Below are 26,595 nucleotides of genomic sequence, written 5' to 3'. Positions count from 1 at the left end.
TTGAATTTGCATCACAAATGCAATTAGAAAAACTAGTGACTAAAGTGAGAGAGATTTTTTGAGAACACTAAAGGAATCTCATTGTAGTAGAGTGACAGTAGATAGACTCAGTTAGAACAACTGGTGACTGACACAAGAGAGCCTTTCATAAAGTATAGGACATTTCCCCCTAGAACAAGTAGGTTGCCCCCTAGACTTATGACTGATTTCAATAAATGTAGGTATGAGCAATGTTTTGAAGTTAATTGAGAGTTTATGCACAAGTGAAGATAGAAAAGATAAAACATAAAACTTGCAGAGAGAAAATCACTCAAAGTAGAAAAGAAAAAAGACAATTGTACAAGAATGTTGAACATTTTTTTGGATTTTTTAATTTTTTTTTTTTTTTTTGGTATTATCAAGATGTATATTGCTAGGTTTTCACTAGGATAATGATTTTGTCAAGACTTTTTGCAATTTTTAGCATTTTTTTTATAGATATATCTAGCTCTCAAGCATGATCACATTGGTTTGTCCCCAACATCTAGCAAGATGTAGGACTAATGTAGTAGCAAGTTGACAGATAAGTAGAATTGGATAGGCAAGGAATATGAAGCAAGTGAAAGTGATCCTCAAGGACTGACTCCTTACAAGTACCCAAGCTAGATAAAAGGATATAGCAATATGGTGTAATGGAAGGTAGCATGTAGGATATTGACATGATGTCATGAAATGTAAGTTATCCAAGAGAATGGACATGTCAAGAGGTTCCTAAGAATCAAGCCTTTTTTTATTTTGATCAAGACCAAAGGGTTAAGTGAATCGGATAGAAAAGTTTGTTATGGAAGCTATGAGATGTGGGATATACAAGATCATGATAGGGAAAAAAAAATAGATAAGATAGCCAATGATCATAGGTAGATCAACTTTATCAAGATCAAAGGTGAAAGAGTAGATAGATGGGTGATGAAAGAATTACACATGATACTTGTTTGCCAAGTTTTCATCATGGTACTTGTCCAAAGTGCCACAAGAAGTGGTTTTCACTATAGGAAAATTTTATTTTTGCTACCAAGGTGCCACAAAAGTGGTTTTCACCAAGACACTTTTTTTATTGATTTTTTTTTATAGAAAGAGTCCAAGCCTTTTCAATTTTAATAGTGTTCCTATTAGAAGGATAAGTAATTATAGGCCAAGATCATAGAAATGTATGCTCAAAGATGCTGATAAGATAATGGAAGGGAGATTGTAGGAAAAAGAGAGGTAGATGGAGGATAAGGTCATAGGTTTTGGATGGATAGATGGAGAATGGATAATAGGGAAATGTAGGCTTCAAAAGATTGTAGAAGAGTAGGTGTGAAAGTGGGAAAGATTAGCAAAGACACATACCTAGAAGGGTAGTGGAATGATTGAGTAGATATGCATGAGATAGCTTGAGGTTTTGATATAGGAGATGGTAGAATAACAGTTTTGGAGGAAGGTGGAGTGGAAGGTTTTGAAATCTTTTCACCAAGATGTTTGAAAGAACATGGAGTGGAAGCCTTTGGAAGCTTGAATGTCAACTTTGATTTGTTTTCAATATTCAAGTCCTTCAAAATAGGCTTGGGAATCAATATAGCTTTTGATTTTTCATTAGATGCTTTAGATTGTATTTCTTCCATAATGGATTTAGGAACCCATATTTCCTTTTATTTTGCAACAATGGACCTTTGTGGTTTCTTTTTTACATTTCCTTTCTTAGCATTCACATGTCAACTAGAAGAGAAATAGTGATTTTTTAAAAATGGATTCTTGTGTTTGTTCTTAAGCTAATCATTCAAATTTCTTCCAAAAGACTTGGTATTTGTCGACGAAGAAGGTTGATATGGCTCGTTTAGATAAAAAGCTTTATGTGAAGGACTCAAGGATTTGTATCTTTGTTGATCTTGAGGTAAGGCAGGAGAAATAGGTAATGAACTAAGAGTAGAATTAGGAGATGGAGGAACATAAGGTCCCAAAATAGATAGAAGGTTTGAAGGCTTTAGCTTAGATGGATAAGGACCAAGAATAGATTTAGAAGATACAAATGGATAGTGGATAGGGATATTAACATCCTTAGAGTGAGGAACATGACCTAGAGGCCATTAATAGACTCACATGTAACTTTAATAGGAGCACCACCTTTTATAGGAGAACTTGTATCTTGACTGTAGATTTGAAGTGGATGTAGAGAAGTAGAACAAGAGGGTGAGGGAATACTTTTATCTTCACATGGAAGTTTGGGTAACATAGGAAAAGTATCCTTCTCTTGATCTTCACTAATCTCGTTAGGGATGGTGGAAGGAATATTATGATCTTTCCTAGTAGAGAAGCATGATATGGGAGATGGAGGACTATGTGGCTCTTGAGATGGAGGGATGGCTTCTTGAGGGAGATGAGAGGGTTCTTGATCTTGATCTTTAAGGATCCACTTCTAAGGACAAGGTAGAATGTGGAGTTTGTACAGTAGGCTCTTGAAGAGATAGTGAAGGACTAGTTGGAGTGGGAGTAGTAGGAGTATTTGGGAATGAAGGTTTTGGATATTTAGTTTGAGTAGTATGGGAGAGGCTTGCAGCTAGGTCAAGATTAGCTTTTCTTTCTTTTAAAGGTAGCCCTTGAGGGTACAAATAGTCAATAGAGAAAGTAGTGAGTTCTTTATTTGGTGGAGGTATGTTGGAAAGCTTAGATGTTTTAGAAGGTGATGGCATGTTGGTAGATAGAAGTCATATTTGAACCATTACTAGACATGGTTTCATGATGTTGATCAAGCTTGAGAGTATTATCCTTAAAAGATAATTTCTTAGGTTTTGGAATTATGCCTTCATCAAATAAATCTTGGATTTTATTTTTCAACTCCATGCAATGTGAAGTTTTATGTAGATTATGCATATGATAGGCACAATAGTTACTCATAAAGAAAACTCTAGCCAAACTAACTTTAGGTAAAATAATGAGTTTGTTTTCAAGAAGTTCTTCCAAACTTGATTCATAAGATTTTCCCAAAGGGGTGAAATCATGCTTTGGTTTAGGCCCCCAAGGTTTTCATTCAAAGATACTTCTAGATTTATTGGGTGTTTGTGCATTGTTCTTAGATGGCTTGGATTCAACATCATAAGAAGTTGATGGTTAGCTATCATTGGAGGAAGGAGAATAATCTTGCCAAGAGAATTTGTTCGATGATGTGTCATCTTCTTCCTTTAGTCTTTGAAGTTGATTTCTCATTGATTGGATTTTTTTCTTCATGTTTACAATAAGTATGGCTTCTTCCTTAGTAGGAATATTAAATTGTGATGTCTAGCTTTATGTGAAGCAAGAAAACTCTCTTCCACCCTTAGTTACAATAGTCATGGGTAGAAAAAATTTGGCAGGTCTAGACTAAGATCCTGAAGGGGTCAAAGCACAATAACCCAAGGAGCAAACAAGCTTCTAACAATGGGGTATGTTTCTTAATCTGAACCAAATCAACCTAGGAAGACTAAAAATAATAGGATAGCAAAGTAGTTTGATCATAAAGTCTTAATTTAAGAACTTAGATTTTATTCCTTTTAAATATCCAACTAGGTTTGATAAATTTTGAATCATAAACCAAGCATGCAAGAAAACAATTAGGGATTTCAAGAAAACATCTTCAAAAAATGAGAAAAGGACAAAGCAACCTTGCACATAAATAAGAATAGTGTCATAGCACCAATCTAATCCCCAGAACCACCACTATGTATGATCTCAAAATGTTTTCCAATTATGCACATAGTCTTAGAAAATAAAATTTGGCATCACTATGGTTCTTAGTAATATTCAACTCTACAACTTTTGCAATCTAGAGTGGGTGAAATTCAATCCCGGTGCACTAGGGTTTTGACATATTCTAAGAATTTAATCAATCAGAGATACTGAGGAGATTTGACAACCCAATAAAAGACCACACCCATGAGGATTTTCCCCACAAGGACATTTATATAGTGGTTGCTACTACCATGTCAAAAATGGCTATTACCGCTTGAGGTTTTATCCACATGGTTGAACCATTAAAGGGAATGTCCATTATGGTTAACCCTCTCTAATCAAGGAAGACTCACAAAGTTGTACCACATGGGGACTTGGTTTGGATTCAAGGGTTCCAAGTTTCTAACATACCCAAAAGGGAATAGAGCATAATCCTCTAGCCTCTTCACCTTACCCAAACATAGTAAACAAGATTCTTTGACATGTTGAAACTGAAAATCACATGGTCAATTTTCAATCACATATTGTGAATTTTGGAGAATTAATGCCTTATGAATGCTTTTTGTGCATATGTAACTATAAGAATCTACCTCAGGGTAGAATTCACCCAAGACCAAGGAACTCAAAACACAAGCACAAATTAGACTAGAGTATGATCAGAATAACTGTATAGTATTCAATACAATCTACAAGTACACTAGGAGTGCCTGAATATAAAGGCCTCTAAGATGCATCTAGAATACCTTAGAATCAACATCATGATAAGTCCTAAAACTAGGCACATGTCCACCAAATATGACTTATCCTCTATTAAGAACAAAAGTAAGTGTGATGATGAGAGGATAAGCCTACAATGGTGTAAAATTCAAATCAGTGTTGTAGACAACATGTACTAAATTAGGAATGCAAATAACTATGTTGTCTACATGACAACTCAAAAATGTGTGTAAACTCCTAAGTATCTCATAAAAATAAATAATAAAATAATGCAAAATAATAAAATAATGTACTAACCTAAGTAAACTTAAGTAAAGTGTAAATAGTAAATACCTATTTACACCAACACCCTCCCTTAAGTGCAACTTAGGAGAATGCACTTAGCTCACTAATGCATAATGGGTCCCAACTATGAGGCCATGTTAGGTAACTATGTACAAAATAAATGCTATATAATGATGCAATGAAATCTCTCATAAAGCGAAGAAAGAGGTAAAACCTCATGGAAAAAACCCTCCTCTAAAAAGAGAGATGAGTACAATAAAGAAGAAGAGAGAGAAGAAGACATCAGAAGAGGAAAAAATCCCTCCCAAAAGAAGATGAAGAGAGAAGAGAGAAGTCAAGGTACTTCCCTTTCTACAACATCTCACACCCCCAAGAGATCTCACAAGTGAATACACTTGACCTCAGTGAATGGTTTGGTGAAGATATTAGCGACCTGCTCTGTTGTAGGATAGTATTGTAGTGTAATGATCTACTCATGAATAAGCTCTCTGATATAGTGCATATGAACCTTAATGTTCTTTTTCCACTAATGTTAAACTATATTTTTAAAGATTTCAATGGCACTCTAGTTGTCACAATGAATAACTATAGGCCTAGGTAGATCAAATCCAAACTCCTCCAGGATGTTCTATAACCAAAGAGCCTCTATAGCTGCATTAATAGCTCCTTGATACTCAGCCTTTGTGGAAGAAAGAGAAACATTATTTTGCTTCCTACTTTGCCAAAAAATAGGGCTAGAACTAAGGTGAAATATGTACCCTAAAGTGGACTTGTGAGAATCTAAGTCCCCTACATAGTCTTAGTCTATGTATCCAACTAGTTGAAGTCTTGTACCTACTACATAATGTATTACATGTGTATGTGTACTCTTGATGTAATGCAAGATGTGTTTGGAAACCTTCAAATGAAGCTCATGAGGTTCTTTCATAAAGCATGAAACCATACCAACTTCAAACGCAATATCAAGGCATGTATGTGTCAAGTAGATAAGGCTCCCAACTAATTGTCTATATAGATTAGCATCAACAAGTGGAGTGGTACACTTAGCCTCTAGCTTGACACCTGATAGAAAGGGAGTAGAAGTAGGCTTGTAGTCACTCATGTGAAACTAAGAAAGCAAGTCAAGAGCATACTTGGGCTGTGAAAGTGTGATCCCTGTTGAAGACTGTGTAATCTCTATGCCAAGGAAGTAATGTAGGAAACCTAAATTTTTCATGGAAAATCTATCTTGTAGAGAGGTCTTGAAATTGGAAATGATGGATAAAGTGCTCCCTGTAATGATCAAGTCATCGACATAAAGCACTAGTATCAAGTGGGAGTCATCTTTCTAAAGAATGTATACATTCAAATCAGAGTAACATCTAGTGAAACCTGCTGAGAGGATGCAGGAATCCATTTTGGCATACCAAGCCTGAGGAGCCTACTTTAGACCATAAATAGACTTCTTCAATTTGCACACCATAGTGGAATCCTATATGAACCCCTGTGGCTACTCTGTATAAATTTCCTCATGAAGGTCACCATTCAAAAAAGTTCTCTTAACATCCATCTAGTGTACAACCCAACCTTGAGCTACAACAATTTCTAGTGCTAGGCAAATGGAGTTCATCTTGGCAACTGGTGCAAAAGTCTCTGTATAGTCAATACCTAGAACCTACGAGAAACTTTTGGCAACTAGTCTAGCCTTATGCTTATCAACACTTCCATCCACTACAAATTTGGTTTGATAGATCCACTCGCATCGAACCATTTTTCTTCCCTTAGGAAGGGGAACTAAGTCCCATGTGTTATTGTTCATCAAGGAATTATATTATTCCTCCATATCCTTATCCCATTCTTGAATTCCTAATGTTTTTATAAAAGATTGTGGATCTGAAGCAATGGCTATGTATGCATGTGGAAATGACTTGTGTTGTAACCTAGTCCTCTGAGTGTCTAAAGGATCTCCCACCAATGAACCTAATACATCAAGAGTTTGCTATTCCCAATGAGGTTTAGTGGAAGGATAATAAGGAATGGCCTAAACTATTTGTTGACCTTGGAAAGGTGGTGTCCTGTGAGTCAAGGTTGGAGGAATCTCATCTTTCGAGTCACTTTCATCACTATGATCACTATCCACAAAGGAGGAAGAAAGAGGAGTTGAAGAGGCCAAACTTGTACATGTCTCTTCAAAGTGAACACTCATCTCATAAAATATTTCATGAGTCTTTGGATCTATTAGTTTGTATGCCTTGAGATGATCGGGATATCCAACAAATATGCATGGTTTGCTTCGTGGTTCTAATGCCTTTCACTTTCATGGAGGTATCCTTGCCCATGCTAGACAACCAAAAACTTTGAAGTCGTTAACACTTGGTTTCCTTCCACACCAAGCCTCAAAAGGTGTTATTCCACCTAAGGCCTTATGTGAACTTCTATTTTGGATGTAGTTGGTACAACGCATGGCTTCAGCCCAAAACACTTGATCTAGAGACTTGTGTTGAAGCATGCAAGTAGTCATTTCCTTAAGGTTTCTATTCTTTCTTTTAGCTACACCATTACACTATGGTGTGTATGCAACTAAATGTTGAAGATCTATCCCCTCATGTGTACAAAAGTCCATAATTTTGGAGTTGACATATTCTCTGCCATTGTCTGTCCTTAGGATCTTGAGGGCTTTCCCAAATTTTTTCTCAACTTGAGCTTTGAATGTGATAAAGTTGTCAAAGAATTCACTCTTATGACCAAGGAAAAAGACCCAAGTGTACCTTGAAAAGTCATCAATAAACGTGAGAACATAGCGGGCCTTACCAAAGGATAGTACTGGAAAAGGGCCAGCTACATCACTATGAACCAATTCTAGAACATCAGTTGCCTTCCAAGACTTCCCCTTGTCATATTTCTATTTGGGATGTTTACCTACTTTGCAACCTTGACATATACCCTCTAAAAAGTTGACTTGAGGTAGACTAATGACCATTTCATTGCAGTGAGTTGCTAAAGGTAGCAATAATTAAGGTGTCCAAATCTTTCATGCCATATTTTACTTTGTGTGTTTGAATGAGTCAACAAGGCAATAGATGTGGACTTAGGCACAAAATGTGAGAAAGAATAAAGTCTAGTCTCGTGGTTTGTCTTTCCAATGGCCACCATTGAATCATCTTTGAGATTTTTCACCACTACTGTGTCGGGGATGAACTCTACTTTGTTGCCACATCCATAGTGAGTTATTTGATAGATGGAAAGAAGGTTGGTGCTAAGGTTAGGAACATGTAGTACATCCTTGAAGATGCCATTTTCCAACTCAACATTTCCTTTACCTTCTACTTTAACTTGAGTATCATTGCCCACATAGATGTAAGGTACATTTGATGGTTTCAAAGAGGAAAACTACTCCCTTGAAGCATCCATATGATGTGTTGCTCCTGAATTAAGAACCCATTCCTCCACATTGTTTGTACTTTCAACTAAAGCTTGTCCCTTTCCCTTTGAAGTGGATGAATATCCCTTGTCCTTGTATGCATTTGGTACATCAATTTTGTGTTTCCTCATAATGTTGACCAATTCATCAATCTATTTATCTTTGCACTCATGTTCATCATGTCCATTCCTCTTACAATAGGAACATGTTTTCTTCTCCTATTTGTTGGAATTGTTTCCCTTTTTTTTATTATTAGAAGAAGACTTTCCTTGTTGTGAAGAAGAATTTTGAGTGGAAGAAGATTGATTTGAGGAAAATTGTTGTTTTGAGGAGGACTGTTGCATGTTATCTTGTGGCTTAACCTTTCATTGCTTCTACTTCTTGTTGGAGTTTTTACCTCTTGAATTACCTTCATTTTCTACCAAGGCTTTTTTTTTGGAAGACTTGAGAATTCCCATACCCACTAGATTGTCATGTTCTAAGATCAACATTTTTGAGAATTTCTTGAATGAAGGCTTAACATAGGCACTACCCATTGTCAATTTGTGTGTATTAAAGATAGAAAAAAAAGGAGCATATTTAGGTGGAATATGAGTCATGATGTGTTTGATCATCTTTCCATCCTTGATGGGTTCACCAAAATCCTTTAGTTGTGCCCTATACATTTTTATTGGGTAAGATAGTCCTTGATGGTGTCAAAATTTCTAGGATCCAACTTGAGAAGTTTACCCTCTATGGTGTAAGCCATGACTTCATCTACTATCCCATACAAAGCTTCAAGTTTAGCCCAAACCTCTATTGGATCTATAAGCTTCCTAATGTGAAATTTGATAGGATCAAAGATATTTTTCAACAAGGTTCCTAAGGCCATCTCTTGTTTAGATTCCCAATCTTCTTTCTAAGCTTCATTAGCATCAGCTAGAGATTTCTTTGCTGCACTAGTGACATAACGCAATAAACTTTTTTCTACCAATGGCTCTTTAATGTTTTCTTTCCAAGTAGCATAATTATGTGGAGTTAACTTTGAAAAAAAACCCATAATGCAAGAACACAAGATCAAGGAGACACAATACATAGTACACATCCCCCCTTTTCACTCAATCAAAAAATTACCAAACCCCCCCCCCCAAAATAAATGATTTTGGCACTTTATATATAGTGCATTTACAATGGTCCACTTGCCAAAATGGCTAAAGTGGAATTTCTAATTTTGCTGATTACAACCTCTATATAAAGTACAAATCTAAAATTTTATAATGTAGCTCAAAATTACAACAATTGTGAAGCAATATAATGCAAAACAGGACCTATCTTTGAAAGTGATACTTTTGTTCAAATAAGACTACAATCTAACTTCAAATCTAAAAACTAGATGAAAAAATAATACACTTTCAAAAAAAAAATAGAACCTGAAAAGGAGTCCAGATGAGCCTGTACGATGCATTTGAAGTTGCAAAAAGTAGGATTAGACAAGTACAGTCACCAAAAAATGCTTATATTGATAAATCTATGCACCAAAACTAGAAAATAGCTGCACCACTAAAACATTCAAGAAATTTTACCCAAAACCAAAAAAAATTGCTCCTGATTTGGAGTCCAGATGATCGAGTTATTGTTGCTTGAAGTCAAGCTACCAAATCAAAACTACATTTGATGATGATGTCAACTAGTATAGATGATGACATTAGTGATATGGATTGTATAGAAATTGTGCGAAAAAAATCTCACATGGATAGTTGACGTGTCGTGACTAGTTTTTGATTGCGCCGATTAGGTGCTAAAATCCATGTGTCAGTGGTTTATTGGATGTAGGTTGTAGAAATTAGGTTACTATCCCACATGTCAATTTGTGTGCTGATATGTGTCCTTTCACAGAAGGAGCTTGCCACATGGTAGCTTGATTGGTTGTCGCGTGTGTGGGCACGATCAAAGGTCGCAGCAGGTGGTTCGCTAGAAAATACTATTGGTGATGCTAGAATATGCTTGGCTATTGCTAGTTTTAAAAAAAGTGGTGAGGACTCAATGTTTTAGTTCCACATTGATAAGGCCACCATAGACTATGTTGTATAAAATAGAACTTGTAGCAATGTTAAACAAAAGTTGTGGCCATCGTTGGGTTTCAAGTGCTCAGCCGTCGGGTGGGGTGGAGCTCACCAGTGAGGGCTTAGCCAAATTTTGAAATTTGATTCATTGAATAATGATGGAATATTCAGCAAATAATATGATGCCCACCATTTGAATAATGCCTGCGAAACAATAAAAAATATTCTACGAGGTGCAGAATATTCTACACTGCTCAGGGCCTATGTGTGACTACTTGGTGCCTGGGCAATTTTTTTTTCTCTGCCTGGACCCTAAATCAAAAATAATTTTGAAAAAGCACTAAAAAAGAAGAAAAAATATAGAACTTATTAGATCTAAAAATTAATTAATTAGATAAAAATATATCATACCTAACTTTGCAAATCAGGCTTTCGGGTTTCAATTTACAAAAAAAAATTGCCTCCTGATTGAATATGGCCTATAATAGGAAAATTTATAGTCAATCTTCACTGAATCATCACTTTGGACATAATGGCAAGGTTTTCTTCAGCTCTAGACACTCCTAATTGCTACTGATGCTCAGGATCTGAATCAGGTCTCTTAGAGAGATGAAGCTACGAGGTCTTCAATGGCTATGTGATGAGCATCTCCCTCAGCTCTAATACCATGTAAGAATTTTCCTTAGGGAAAAATTCACCCAAGACCAAGAAACTCAAAACACAAGCACAAATTATACCAGAGTATGATTAGAATAACTATATAGTATTCAATACAATGTACAAGTATACTAAGAGTGCCTAAATATAAAGGCCTCTGATATGCATCTAGAATTCCTTGAAATCAACATCATGATAAGTCCTACAACCAGGCACATGTCCACCAGATATGGGTTATCCTCCATTAAGCACAGAAGTAAGTTTGATGATGAGAGGATAATCCTACAATGGTGTGACATGCAAATCAGTGTTGTAGAAAAAATGTGCTAAATTAGGAGTGTGAATAATTGTGTTGCCTACATGACAACTCAGTGAATGATGCAAACTCCTATGTTGTAGACACCATGTGCACAATTAGAGTTTCATACTTCTGTGTTGTCTACATGAAAACTCAAAAAGGTGTGCAAGCTTCTAAGTGTCTCATAAAAATAAATATTAAAATAATGCAAAATAATAAAATAATGCACTAAACTAAGTAAATTTAAGTAAAGTGTAAATGGTAAATACCTATTTACACCAATAGTAATTGTTTTTCATTTCAAGGCTTAGGTGGTGTCTTATTTTTTAACACCCTTCATTTGACATATGCACATGTTTTGTATTGATAAACTAGCATTCTGAGCCATTTCGTGAAGCCCTGTCTTGAGCAATCTCCAAATCTGCATTTTGTGCAAGTGTCAAATAGTGACAGGAAGCCTAGTTTTCCTTTGAATATCTTTAACCCAAAAAAAATTTATGGCCTACCACTTTGGAAATGTTTAGTGTCCATATCAAAGAGCCTATGTTTCAAATTTTGAGTCATTTTTGATCCACTTGACTAGGTTTTGAATCCCTCAAAGTTGGTCATTTATTGTTGTCATGTTGATGAAAATTGTACAAAATTGTGGAAGGCCCTGTTTAACAAGTTACAACTTTTGACTAGCTGACCTGAATAAGAAAATTCCTTTTGCATCATATTCTAGGGGTCAGAGACTTCCCAAATTCCTAATTTGAGTTTATGAAAAATCTATTTGATTAGTTTTCAAACACGATTCCATTTGCAATTTATAAAGTTTCACCGGTGTCATGAAATGCAGATTGATCAGTACACTTGTTCATGTTGTCATAACTTGAAATCAGTGATAGGTGAGGTCAAATATATTGTACCACTATGTTGTACTCTAAAACTACTTTAAGTGTGTCAATTTTCAAATCTTGATAAATCTGTCTGCACGCTTTCCCAGGTCCATTCTATTTGCAAAAATCACCTTTTTGTCAATGTTTCCAATTTGCAAATTCTAAGTAGCCCACTTTGACCACTTTCTATTAGCGTCCTATCATTCTTCATGAGCCCAAATTGTAGATTCATATTGTCCTCATGACAGTGAACAAATGCCCCAATTTTCAAAGCCAAATTCAAAAGCATTTTATGGTTTTCTGACTTGTTTTCTTAAAAGCAATTCTGAAAGGGAAACTTTGATAGTCAATATCCTTTGATTGAGAATTCTTCATGATACAAGATCTGACAAGGTGCAAGTATGTGGAATAAAGAATCAACATGTCTAATTTTAGAGCCCAGTCAGAGGTTTGGGTCAGTTTTTAAGGCCAATCAAAGGACCTCCTAATACAAAATTGATAGTTTGCAAAAAGATGTAAAATGAGCTTCAAATTCATTTTTAGTGGTCAAATTTGTTTCAAATTAGTGCCAGAGGGTGAATGAGTTAGTTCTGTAGTTCAATTGTTTGGAAATGAAATTATTTTTAGCCAGACCCATTTTGAGGCCCAACTAATGTAATCAGATCGATAAGGCATTGTGAGATTTGCAAGATAACAGAAAAGCGAATTAAAATATCATAGTCAAATGATGATTTAAATGGTGTTAATATGATTGGGACATCATGATAAAATTGTCTTGACTAGGGATTACTTCAATGGCGAATCTTCACCTTTTTGTGATCCCGTCTGATGAGTCAATTGTCATTTGGTGAATATTTATCATATTTGGGTCCAACGCCCGCGGTGGTCGCCCATTAGTTATCACATGATTGGTCAAAAATATTGGTGCAATTGCCAATGCGATATACAATTTGGATACATTTATTTTAAACATATCGCTAGCCTTTGCATGTTGTTTCTTATTGGCCGATGTTATTTTGCCATTACTACAACCATATAAATTTTCCCTTGGGTTGGGTGTCGCCAACCATTTTACTGGCGTGTGTCGATCATCCACCCCATTTAGCCAATTGTTTTCGACTATGGGCTTGCATCGAAAGGTGCATTTTTCCTGCATTTGACATTCCCGCTTGTTAATCTTGCCTAATTTGCCAACCTAGATTGGACTATAAGAAATTATTATTCTACACATTCACTATTTCTTGGTCTGGAGACTGGCATTTCTTATTGCTGCCGAACTTTCAGAGTGTTGAGTGCATTGGCCATGGACTCGTGGACCTGGTTTTTGTAAAAGGCAAGTGATTTTTAAATTATTTTGTAACTAGTACTATTTTTTTTAGTTTCACTGTCCAATGTCCGCTGGTGACTGGACATCTCACATGCTAAGATAGCCTATAGGTATTAGGTTTGCAAATTATATTGGGTAGTACCGTAGACTGTAGTACTGTAGTAGACTAGTAGTAGTACCCTTTTTTGAGAATGAATCATATTATTTTTATTATATGTAGTTTGAGTAGTTAAGTCTTTTGTTCAACAACTAAGTTGATATTTTTTTGCAACCTTTATCGGTTTCCCATGTCAAAAAAGAGGGGTCTGATCCCTAAAATCCAAGAGAGGCCACCATTACCAAAACATAGAACCATAGCAGCTTATTTTGGTGGTGGAAATGTTGGCAACCTACAAGATTCACAAGTTAGATCTCTAGTGGTTACTGAAAAAGGAGATTCATCACAAGTTGGACCATCAGACAGTATTGAAGTTCAAGTTGGTGAACCTGATATCTCAGTCGAGGATGAACTTGAACAAGATTTGGAGGAACTTCCCCTGAGTAGGGAGTCACAAACTAAGATTATAGAGTTGGAGTTAGTCTCGAACCAGTCGGTTGAGAAAACCAAAAATGATTCCATAAATCAAGTTCATGCACAAAAGGGAAAAAAAAGAAAACTGGAATCGAAGAAAGATCGATCTCACTGGGATTTGTCCAAAAGAAATCTTCAGTTAGAATGGGTGGAAAAGTACTAGTTCATTGAACCAGTGCCCAATCCAAATTATGGTGAGCCTCCTACAGAATGTAGATATAAGATTTGTATAGAGATAACAAAGAATGAGAAGAGGCTGCAGCTTAAAATTGATACCATAGAAAAGCATGTCGGTAAAGTTTACAAGAAGGAAATTATAGATGGAGTTGAAAAATCTGTGCTAACTTGGAAAACAAAGGAGAACTATCTACATATCAGGAATGCTAAAATATATGAGTTACACCAGCAAATACGGGAGAAGCGTTCTACAGTAAAAGGTTCCATTGAACATTTCATTGGGAAAGCAATGAAAGTGCAAAATATGGGAAAAGTAGTTCAATTAGGTGTTGTTTTTTATATATTGAGTAGAGGATGCCCTATGATGGACTACCCTATAATGACTGCATTATTGTGTCTTTTGAAAACTTGAAACTATCCTAACAGTCACTGATCAGTAAACAGCGGGTGGAAATGGGCTAAATGTCTTGCACAGGTTGAAATAGAAGATATGAAGGAATCTATAAAAAACTCAAATTTCATTACATTGTCTCTAGATGAAGTTACAGCAATTGATAATACTTCCTAGGTGTGCATGCATGTTTATACTCTAAACAATCTTTGTCGTCAACCATTTCTACTATCTGTTGCTAAATTGAATCATAGTGCAATAGGTGAAAACTTATATGAATTATTAATGACTACTCTAATTGAATCTGGAGGTTTGGATAGCATGGAAACTGCCAAAAAGTTGGTGTGTGTTGGAGCAGATGGTACTTCGATTATGCAAGGTCATAAAGTAGGTCTTTGCAAAAAGATCAAGAATGATTTGGCACCCTACGCTATTCCCATTCATTGCATGGCCCATCGAATGAATCTAGCTTTTGGAATTGTTAGTAATTTTGGTTGTGTAAGTAAAGTGGAATCTCTGATCAAAGAGATTTACCAATACTTCTATCGAAGTCCAAAACGAGTCCGAGAATTTCAACACTTTGTTGCAAGACTTACTGATGGGAGGAAGCTTCTTAAAGACAATGATACTAGATGGATCTCTTTGGATGGGCTAGTGCATCGAGTAATGTCTGAATACCCATCATTTCTTGGACTAATCCACTCTGTGCAAGATAGATTCCATTGACTATATTCAAGCCTAACTAATGTTAAGGTACTCTTAACTTTAGCAGCTATTCTCCCCATGCTATAGGACATTAGAAATATTATAAAAAAGGTTCAACAAAGAGCTATGTACATTGTAGAATATAATAAGCTGCATAAAATAACACGTAGTAGCCTGGATACTCTATACTGATTATTACCATTAGATGAAACAAAGTTTGCAAAGTGGTTAGAAATCTCATATTTGAACAATCCTGGGAACTTTTTACATATTGGTGCAAATGATGAGGTATATGCTAGGGTATGTGGAGTTGACATACCAATGCAGTACTATGCCCGTGTCAACCCCGATGAAGTAGGAAGTGAAGTTGAATCAGAACCAGAGAAGGTACTTTTACGTGTTACAAGTGAAGCCTTCAAGAAGATCAAAAACTTTGTGCTTGACTCTGTCAAGTGAGTTTTCTACAATCTATCGTCAGAAATCAGATTCAGATTCCATCCAGAGGAACTGGTGGAAGCAATGTCATTATTTTTCCACAATATTGGTCTCTAAACAGTCCAACTAATTTTTGAAGAAGGATGACGACTCTGATTCAGCATTTTTGCACACCTAAAGTAATCAATGGAGTCACCATAAATGAAATTTTAGATGAAACTCAACTGAGAGATCAATCATACTCTTTTGCAAACATAATGAGGGAACAATATGATGTTATGGAGAACCCAAATGAAGAGGGAGTGGTAACAAAGCTTTGGAAAAACCTTGGTGAGAGCAATCAGTTGAGAGAGGCAATACCAGAATATATCAAGCTTACCAATTTATGTTTGACAATGATATTGGATGCAGTGGAGGATGAGAGAGTTTTTAGTACTTTGTCCTTCCTTAAGTCAAAGGTTAGAAACAAATTAGACAAAAATTTGGATAATTTTTTGAGGCTCTATAATTCTAGGTATGAGGTAGAAAGTTTCCCTTATGACAGGGCTATCAACATTTGGAGAAAGCGATTTCTAAGAAGAGGGATTTCCAACATTTCAAACACAAGTGGTAGTGGTAGTGGTGGTGGCAGTGGTTCATATCGTGATATTGAAAGTAAAAGCAATGAAGATGATTTTTAATTTCGCATGCATAGTTAGCCTGACACTAACAATGAATCTAAAGAAAAAAAAACAAACAATGAAATGTTATATTTAATAAATGAGGAGGATTCTGATGATAGTGATGCTGAGCTGGTCCAGGTAGAATGGCAACTATAGAAGCTTCTCAACCTTCTGTGTGAGTCAAGTAGTAGGCTAGTAGCTCTGATCTAAGACTCTACCTACTAATTAATTATGTAACATGTTTGTAGAAGTTAATTTATAGCCTTCATTCATTGTCCCTTTATAGATGCTTAATTTTATTTATTTATTTTTGAACATGTTGATGTTACAAACTTAGTACTTACATGTGGAGATTTTCATTGATTGTATTTTTTTAAAATGTTGAGATTTTCATTGATTCTAGTTTTTTCTTTAAGAAATTGTAACATAATGCATTTAACAGAATAAGCTCCATTTTAAAAAAATTGTATTATAATTTATAATTACAAATCAGCCTGTAACATAATACATTTAAGTTACGATTGTCAATTACAAACAATTACAACCCTTTGCAAATGACTCAATGTCAAATTGCAATGACCGTGAATTTCCTTTTGCAGATACAAGGGAGCAACAATAGTTGTATGTCAGTTTGTAATTGTATATATGATCAGATATTATTATGCTGGCTCTTGATTCTTGATATGCCATAGTATGCTACTATGCTAGTGCCTGGCTGCCCAACTATCCTGATATGCTGGCTCTTGATTCCTGTAACAATTAACATTAAACAAAGTTGAAATTAAATCCAAAATTTGAAATTAAAGAGCAACAAGTAACAAAATGATTATAGTTCTATCACTTACTAAGTTTTTATAGTGTTACTACTTAGTGCTATTAGCTATGAGTGCCACTGATAGCAACAATAATAGTTTGAGAAGATGACCCAGCTTCACTGAATTTCTTTAGGGCACGTCATTCTACATCATTTGGAAGCCCCATTTTTTTGAGGTTGTCGCTAATTAGTTGTAGTCTTGTCAACAAAAAATACTTCTAAGAGATAGAATCATATGATAGGAGGAATCTATCTATAGCATCACTCATTGTTGACAATGGTTTGATGCAACTTGCAATTCCCTCCGGAGTAAATTCCTCAAGCAATTCTCCTAAATGAGAATTCATCCTACCCTGCAAATTTTTCATGTAATTTTCATTTCCAATGAATGTGCTTTCTGAGTTAGTAGGATTTGGTAATCCAACATTCAGCAAGTTCACTATGGTGTTATTCATCTTCATCAACTCTTTGGAAGTAGAATTGAGCGATTCACCAATTCGCGTTACTTCTTCACAATGTTGAGAGACATTAATGGCCATTACACAGGCATCCAAGAGGTTGTTTATTCCATGGTTTGCCAAATCCCTGTCACTAGATCTCTTTACTTTATTGAGAACTTGGTCAGAAAGATGTTTTAAGGAACTGGTGAAGATTTGTCTTTTACCCTAAAAACCAATTTTTACATTTTCAAAGACAACTCTGAGATTGCTATTTAAATCAAGCCATTCAACCAAACCATCACTGATTGTCATTATTTTTTCCCAAATTTCTTGTTTCATAAGCTTAACTATGTTTATTATAGTATCCTTCACATGATGGTCTTCGAAAGAGGTCGTTCTATTTTCTGCCATTACATTCTCCACCTTTTTCTTCATTTTAGACATCTCTTTTTCACTCTTTTTCTGCATTTCCTCTAGTTGCCTTTGGCAATCAGTTGCTCTTTTCCTCTCATCCTCCAATTTCTTCTTCAAATCTTTGGATTTTATTTGCATTAGTTACCTCTTTTTTCTTGTTTTCCTCGAGTTCCCTTTTCAAATCATGGATTGTCTTTGAAGTGGACTCCTCCTTTTTCTTCGCACTGTCCAATTCCTTCTTCAAATCATAGAGACTTTAAGTAGACTCCTCTTTCTTTGTGTTCTCTAATTCCTTTCTCAAATTAAGGTTTTGCTTTGCAGGTGACTCCTCTTTTTTCTTTGCATTCTCCAATTCTCTCCTCAATTTGTGGATTGTGTTAGTGCTTGCAGTAACACTAGACTCTGTTTTCTTTGCATTCTCCAATTCCTCCTTCAAATCACTGATAGTTTTTGTAGTTGACAACTCTTTTTGTTTCATATTCTCCAATTGGTTATTCAAATTGTGGATTGTATCTGTAGTAGACTCCTCTCTTTTCTTCTCATTCCCCTATTCCTTTTGCAAATTAAAAATCATACTTGCCCTAGACTCCACTTTGTTCTTTTCCTTCTCCCATTCATCCTTCAAAATTTTATTTTCCTTGGTAGCAAATTCCAACTCAGTTTTCAATTGATTCATGACCTATGCACTACTCTCTACAGACTTGAACAACTGTGCAGTAGACGCTTGTTCATTCTTAAGTCTTTTTTGGCACTCATCCAATTCTTTAGTCAAATGTTGCACTTTTTCATTCATCTTTTCTTGCTAGACAATTGCCTCTGTAGGAGAATATTTCTTTATCCTATTTTGGAATTCTTTGAACCTATTGTCTACTGCTTTCTCCTTCATCTTCACATTATCAAGGTCTGCCTATAACTTTTCTATTTGCTTTGTAAGCCTTTTTTTTTCCTTCTCTACTTTCAGAAGTGCAGAGTAGACCATTTTGTTGCTCTCTTTTGATATATTGATTTTGTCAATATTTTTCACATTTGACAAATCCATTTGAAGACTGGTAACTTGTATATTGTTACAATTTATTACATTTTGTGGTGGATTATTATCTCTTCCCAGGGGCATAACAGCCATGAAGTTCATCATTTCATTGTTTGGATCATATGTTGGAAATATTCTGTTAGTAGATCCCTGACATTCGGCAACTACATCACTTTTCAAATTCTTCATAATTTGCCTATTTCATTCGCTTGTCTGTTCAAACTTTGATGCAAACTTGTTCAAACTAAAATCTGGGTTTTCTGACACAATTGAGTGTTTGAAAGGTGAATTATCAACTGTATCGTTGAATTCTGATGCTCCTCCATCTCTAGCTAAACTTTCTCCACCTACAACTGTATTTTGAGGATTGCCAACATACTGAAGATGGCCCATTCCAAATCCTGGCATTTTAGGACTATTTTCATGGTTTTGTACAAAAGCCACTGGTGCATACATTTCTAAAGTAACCGTTGACATTTCTTGTGGTGTAATTGTCATAAATTTTTGCTTTTTTGCACAAGGTTCATCCACGCTAGTGCCAGTGTCAGTGTTAGTGCCAGCGGGATCAACTACAACTGGATTTGAAGTTTTAATAAATAATGTGTTGGGATGACCTTTAGAAGCAGAAGTATAATGTTTTTTTCCCTTTTTAGATGAATCATCTTCAATCTCGGAGCTTCCAATGATTGGTTTACCTCCTCTTTTGGGTGGGTTTAGTACTAGAACTAGATTCCAAATCCCATCACCACTTGCGCCAATGGGCCCTATACCTGCATAACCCATTTTTTGTATCATAGTTGCTCTTTTACCATATGTTTGTTTAATAGAATCACTCATTTGAAGTTTAATAATATATTTGCCCCTGGTTGACCTGGAATCCTCAATACCTTGAATGTCAACATCAGACTGGAGGTCCTCCTGTCTTTGAATATCACTGTCACTGCAAGTCTCAAGTTGATATAGTATAGTTGGATGCTCTTTATCCCAATAAGTGTTGAAAAGGTCATCCTCATCAATTTCCTCAAAATTTGATGATGTCTTTCGTTCACCCAAATTTTGCCTCATTTTCCAAAACTCAGTTGTCTTGGTTTGACACCACATTTCAGATGTGCATGCCTCTTTAATTGCTTTCGGCATAGACTTCTTAGAAGGTTCAAGTGCTTTTTCATAGAAATTTAAGTATTTCAGAGGCCCTGATTTGTGTGACTCTGATATGTGCAATGTCGTAATTTGGGATGACAGTTGTTAAATTGAAATATTATTCTTTGTTGCATGTTTCTCCATCTTTTTCTTAACCTCATCCCACAAATCCTTGTTTTTTAACTTTTCTATCAATGGCATCTCCTGGTGTTGATATTTGCTCACAAAGTTCCCATTGGCAATAAGTCTTGTTTTTATTATGTTCAGTGGATCATAATTCTAGTGACTAACAAAATGAAAGCCAAAAAAAGTTACCAAATCATTTGCCACTTTGAAAGCCTTTCTCTCAAATGTGAGGCCTCCAATTGCGAAAGGCAAGGAAGGAAATATCATTTTCTTTTGTTGTCTATTGAAAAGTTCATCTACGCTCTCCATCTACCTTACGTATTCCAACGCAAAAACCCTTTTTGTAACATGCATTGGAAGTTTGCAGGGTTCAACCACTAAACCATAAAACCTTAAGATAGTGTACTCTTCCATGAAGAACCAATCAGCCAATTGAATCTGACTTCCCAATTGAATGCAATCTTTACAAGACACAGGAAATCTAGGCATTTGTAGTGCCTGTGATTTTTTGGTAAATAGGTGCCAAAAAGAAGTCTACAAAATGGTTGTAGTTTTTATTGTTAGCAGTCATCCTCATCTTATGTGTCCACTCATATACTGGACTTGGTGTCTCTGATTTCTTGTGGGTTTTCTCATCAAACTTATAGACCTCAATATCAAGCTTGTTGTTCTCTATCTCAAATATTGGGCGATGCTTTGCTAAAATAAGGTAGCACAAGTAACTTGTGAACCTAAATGCCTTCGTCTTGCCTATAGTTGTACTTTGTTTAATCATTAGTAATTGTTGTTGCATAGATTCAACAATGTATCGAACAAAATCATATCTTACTGCTACATTGCCAACTAACTGACCTCAACAATGGATATTATAAATCATTTCAAGAACACTGGACCCCACTTCCTTATTACTATCCAATCCCAGGCAAAATGATAAAAAAGAAATAGTATTCTGAACCCATGGCACAAAAATATCATACTGATAAGGAGGCTTATGGTCTTTGTCCAGTGTAACAGTAACACTACTAGTGGACGCTGAGGGTATTAAACCCTTAATATATGAATCTTGAAAACTTCTTTACAGCTTGTCATAAGCCTAAGCTAGTTTATCCAAGTGAATGCACTCATTAGAGCTTTATGTTCTAAACCCTAACCCTAGGTCTAACAGAGTGAAAAATTCAGTCTCAGTTATTAATAAAATTTCCTCCTGAGTGTTTTGGTTTACAATTGCCTTTCTATTTTCATCATAATTCTGAGCGCATAGCATTACAATTTCAGGGCAAGGGAATACTTCGGGTGTAGCGAGGTTTGCTAATCCAATAACTAGAGAAACTAGTTTATTTGTATATGCACCAATACTGCTGTTATATTTGTAATAAATTCTCCCCTTCTGGGGATCTTTCCACTTACTAAACAATGAATGTCTAATTGCCATGATTCCAAAATCTCCATGGATAAAAGGATCAAAAATATCATGACATTCATCGGTGAAACCTGGGGTTTGTAGGACTTGTCTGAGTTGTATAATGGTGTTCTTTTCCTTTATGGGTGCACTCGTTTGGGAGGTTTTTGACTTTGTTTTGCCCATGCCTGGTTGCTACTGGTTATTAGATTTCAGACCCTATTCAAAATAATTGTAAAGTGTAAACCTAAGACAATTAAAATCAAGATTTCTATTGCTTCAAATCGCAATGGAATTTTTTTTAAAAAAATTAATACCTAGAATTGAGATTGGATAATTGGTGTTGTCGTCTGATACCCAAGTTTCACACTTTTAGTCTTCAGAAACCAGAACACAACTGCCAGTCTTTGAAAATTTAAAATTTGAAAACCCTATGGCTATTCTATCAGACTCTCGTCTAAGTTGTCTTACATTCCAGAACTCTCAACTTCATACTCTAAAAAGGTAATACTTGAAGTTTAATAGCTAAAATGAAAGTAATAAGAAATTAATGGTTTTAACTTTTATGTACAATGTACATCTAACCGTGGTCCATAATAAATTATCAAGACTCAAAATCAATATTAAATAATGTAGTGATGTACATAAGTCACACATGTCACGATTCCGGATGCATCTTGGCAGATAGGAAAGCATTCCCCAAATCGGCCCGAAATTCCTCTTAGGCCGTCAATCTATAGACTATCAAATGATTATTAAATTTATTATTGTTACTATATTAATATATAATATTATATTAAATAATATAATATAATGATAATAATAATGACCATCTCAATCTGATTGATCGAGATTCATCCCGAGTCGTCGATGACTCCAGAATTATTATTATTATACCATATAATATTTATATAATATAATATAATATAATAATAATAATAATGACTTGAGTCATCGACAGAATTATTATTATTATTTATATAATAATTATTGACTCGAGTTATCGACGGCCTGGGAGGAATTTCGAGTCGATTTGGAGAATCTTTTCCCATCTGCCCAGATTCATCTGAAATCGTGACACGTGTCACGATTTCGGATGAATCTAGGCAGATGGGAAAAGATTCCCCAATTCGGCCCAAAATTCCTCCTGGGCCATCGATGACTTGATGGTTCTAACTTCTTATTATTATTATTATTATTATTTATATAATATAATAATAATATTTATATAATAATAATATTTATAATTATAATTATAATAATAATATTTATAATTATAATTATAATAATAATAATATTATGCCATATGATATTTATATAATGTAATAATAATAATATTAATGACTCAAGTCATCGACAGAATTATTATTATTATTATTATTATTATATATATAATAATATAATATTTATATTATATAAATATTAATAATCACATAATACTATATAAATATTAATAATAATAATAATAATTCTACATAATATTATATAAATATTAATAATAAAATAATAATAATAATTTTGTCGATGACTCGAGTCATTATTATTATTATTACATTATATAAATATTATATGGTATATTATTATTATATAAATATTATTATTATATTATATAAATATTAATAATAATAATAATGACTTGAGTCATTGACGGCCCGGGAGAAATTTTGGGCCGATTTGGGGAATCTTTTCCCATCTGCCCAGATTCATCTGAAATCGTGACACGTGTCACGATTCTGAATGAATCTGGGCAGATGGGAAAAGATTCCCCAAATCGGCCTGAAATTCCTCCTAGGATGTCGATGACTTGAGTCATTATTATTATTATATTATATAAATATTATATGTTATAGTTATTTATTATATAATAGAACATATACTATAATATAATATAATATAATTATAGTCATATGATATAATCTTAACCATATAATAAAATATAAATATAACCATGTACTATAATATAATATAATAATATAATATAATATAATAATAATAATAATAAATTTAATAAAATATACAATGACCATCTCAGACAGTAGACTCAATCTAATAGATCGACGGCCCAGGATGAATTTCGAGCCGATTTGGAGAATCTTTTCCCATTTGCCTAGATTCATCCAGAATCGTGACACGTGTCACAGAATCCATGATTATCTGAGATGGTCATACTCATTGTTATTATTATTATATTATATAAATATTATATGGTTATAAATTATAATTATATTATATTATATTACAGTATAGTATAATTAATTATATTATATGTATATGATATGGTTATAATTACAATTTAAAAATATAATTGCAAATGCTCTATTTTTATTAATATTTATTATTTAGTTTCAAAATTAAAATATAATATAGTTATAATATCTATAAATTATTAAAAGTTAACATATATTGAAAATTTTGATAATTGTTTATAAACTATTCTTCATCATTTAAAAGATTTCATAATGAAAAAAAAGTTAGGAATAGGTGACAAGATAGGTATGAAATAAAAATTTGACACATAAATTTGAAACAAACTTACAAAGTTGTAGACTAAGAAGAACAACGATTTGAGATTCAAGAAGCCAAAAATTATTGTTTTCATTGATAATATTTTAGACTGTACAATTTACATAATACTAATTCATAGCTTACATATTCAAAATAGCTAATTAAATCACTAATCAGCCTGGTTTTACTATTTCATAACTTACAAAAAAGGGTAGGACCCAATCCAAAGAAAAATACAGAAATCTTGAAAACATTTTTTTGGAAAACTTTTCCCCTAATCAAAACATTTTTTTGCCCCAAAGGGCCAAGGGAATAGGAAACACTGAACAGGGAACTAGGGAACCAGGGAGGCTAGAAGCATGAGTGGGCTGAGGGGCCAAGGGATTGAAGCCTTTAATCAGAAAGGTCTTCAGTTCTGTCCATGAGGAATCTATTGGAGAAGATGATGTCATTGAACTCGTCTAGCCATGTGAAGTTCATCTCGCTAACATCATCATCCAACAACAACCATTTTCATAGAAAGTCCCTTCCAATCTGCGCCCACTTCCAATGGCGAGTCAGTTGGCATTCATTCATGTCAAGCAAGAAAGGATGCTTATGTATAATGCACCCTATGCCTTCCTCCCAGCACTTGTCTGCTACATCTGCAAAAGGGATGCTAATACCTAGCCCCGGTACCTGCTAAACAAATATAATAATTTTGACATCATCTTCTAAAAATGTTTCCTTAAAAATGTTATGCAGAACCATCAACATGTCTATTTCTTGCCTCCAAGGTTGAGAAGAGATGTGAGGAAAAAGGAGGTAATATCCGTGGACACACGGTACCTCTTATCATTTCTCAAGAATTCATGGCCGAGTACCATGCATATAGCATGGTGGATAAAAGGACTTCGGCCATCTACCTTGCAAACCATGGCAAGGACATCATCAGGCATTTTTCCTAGAAAGAGCTTTTGCAGAGCCATATCAGTGCATTTCAGGTGAATTGGCGTATCCATGACTATGATTCAAGAAACTAAAAACTCTGCAAAGTATAACTACAAACCAAATTTAGATTTAAAAAATTAGAATATGAGAAATGATATTGAAAGAGGAATCGAAGAGCCTATTTATTGGTAGACTGTAGTTGCATCTAATTCTTTGGCATTCACGATCTTTCATATCTTATCTTTTCATATTCCTATTAATTTTCAAGTGTGTGAAATGTCGAAATGTGCTGACATTAATGTCAAAAAATCAATAGTGCCTGACATGATTAATGATTTCCATGTAAACTTTTCCACATGTCTCCATTCTAAAAAATTACTTGCGACTCCAAGTCTTTTCAAGCGAGTGGCCCTGAGATGCATCTACTATCGTTGATCTCTAACTAATCAATGGTCAATAAAACTATTGTATTTACTATTAATGTACCAAAAGTGATGATAGTCAACTTGGTAATTGTGACACTGACATAACGATGTTACAACATTATTAATAACATGCCTAACATAGTACACAAGTTGAAACTTGAAAGTGACTACTTAGTAGTCAATACAGTCACTAACCAATACATGTGCAAATTTCACTTTCAGATTAAACAATTTTTCAGTTTACCATTGAAGATTAGCCAAGACCATTATTATTCATTTTCCTACAAAACAAGTAATTTTCCTTTGACATTATTAATTCATTTTTGGCAAGGGAAAAAATAGCCATCATTTATATATCTGTCAGTGAAAAAAATATTAATTCGCCACATTTAAAATGATTTTTGCTAGGGCAAGAAACAAATCGCCAACATATAATATTTTATTTCCCTATATGGAACAAAAAAATTGCCCTCGATATTAAAATTTTCCTACCCCCAAGATGTTGGATTTGCTAGCATTTTAGGCTTTTTTTTTTAGAGGGGTTTCTTAAAGTTATCCCCGGTCTTGACCCATCAAATGATGATGAGAGTTTGAGCATTAAGAGAGCAAAGTGGAGTCGTATAGATGGAATTCTTTTTGCTTCTATTCTATGAGATGGTTTATGTCATGGCTTAAATGATATGAAGTCTGGAAAGAATGTAACATGCTATAAGACACACAAAGAGTCTTGGGATGAAGTAGCAAAGATACTATGAGAGAAGATGGGAAAGTCTCTATCACTGCTTTAGGTTTTACGTAAGTTTTAGAAACTTAAGGGAAAAGTTAACAACCAAAAAGAAAAATAAAACATTGAGTGAGCATGATGAGCAGGTCTTGGGTATACTCGAGCAAGTGTATAGCCACAAGGAGGAACCAAAACTAGGCCTTTATGATTCTCCTATTTCTAAGGGAAAAGAGGTTTCGATCGACAATAAGATGTCTACAAAAAAGAAATCAACACAATCCACATGTACACCTGATGATCCTAACCTTTTTGGCTATGAGCTGGGAGATCAAAATAAAACAATGAAGGGTATGCTAAAGCTAAATACAAAAATATCTGGTGAA

The sequence above is a fragment of the Cupressus sempervirens genome, chromosome 8 (assembly GCF_028749045.1).
Source record: "Cupressus sempervirens isolate cs-2001-9-10 chromosome 8, ASM2874904v1, whole genome shotgun sequence".
NCBI lineage: Eukaryota > Viridiplantae > Streptophyta > Pinopsida > Cupressales > Cupressaceae > Cupressus > Cupressus sempervirens.
The sequence above is the reverse complement of the archived record's forward strand: the minus strand, read 5'-3'. Positions refer to the sequence as shown.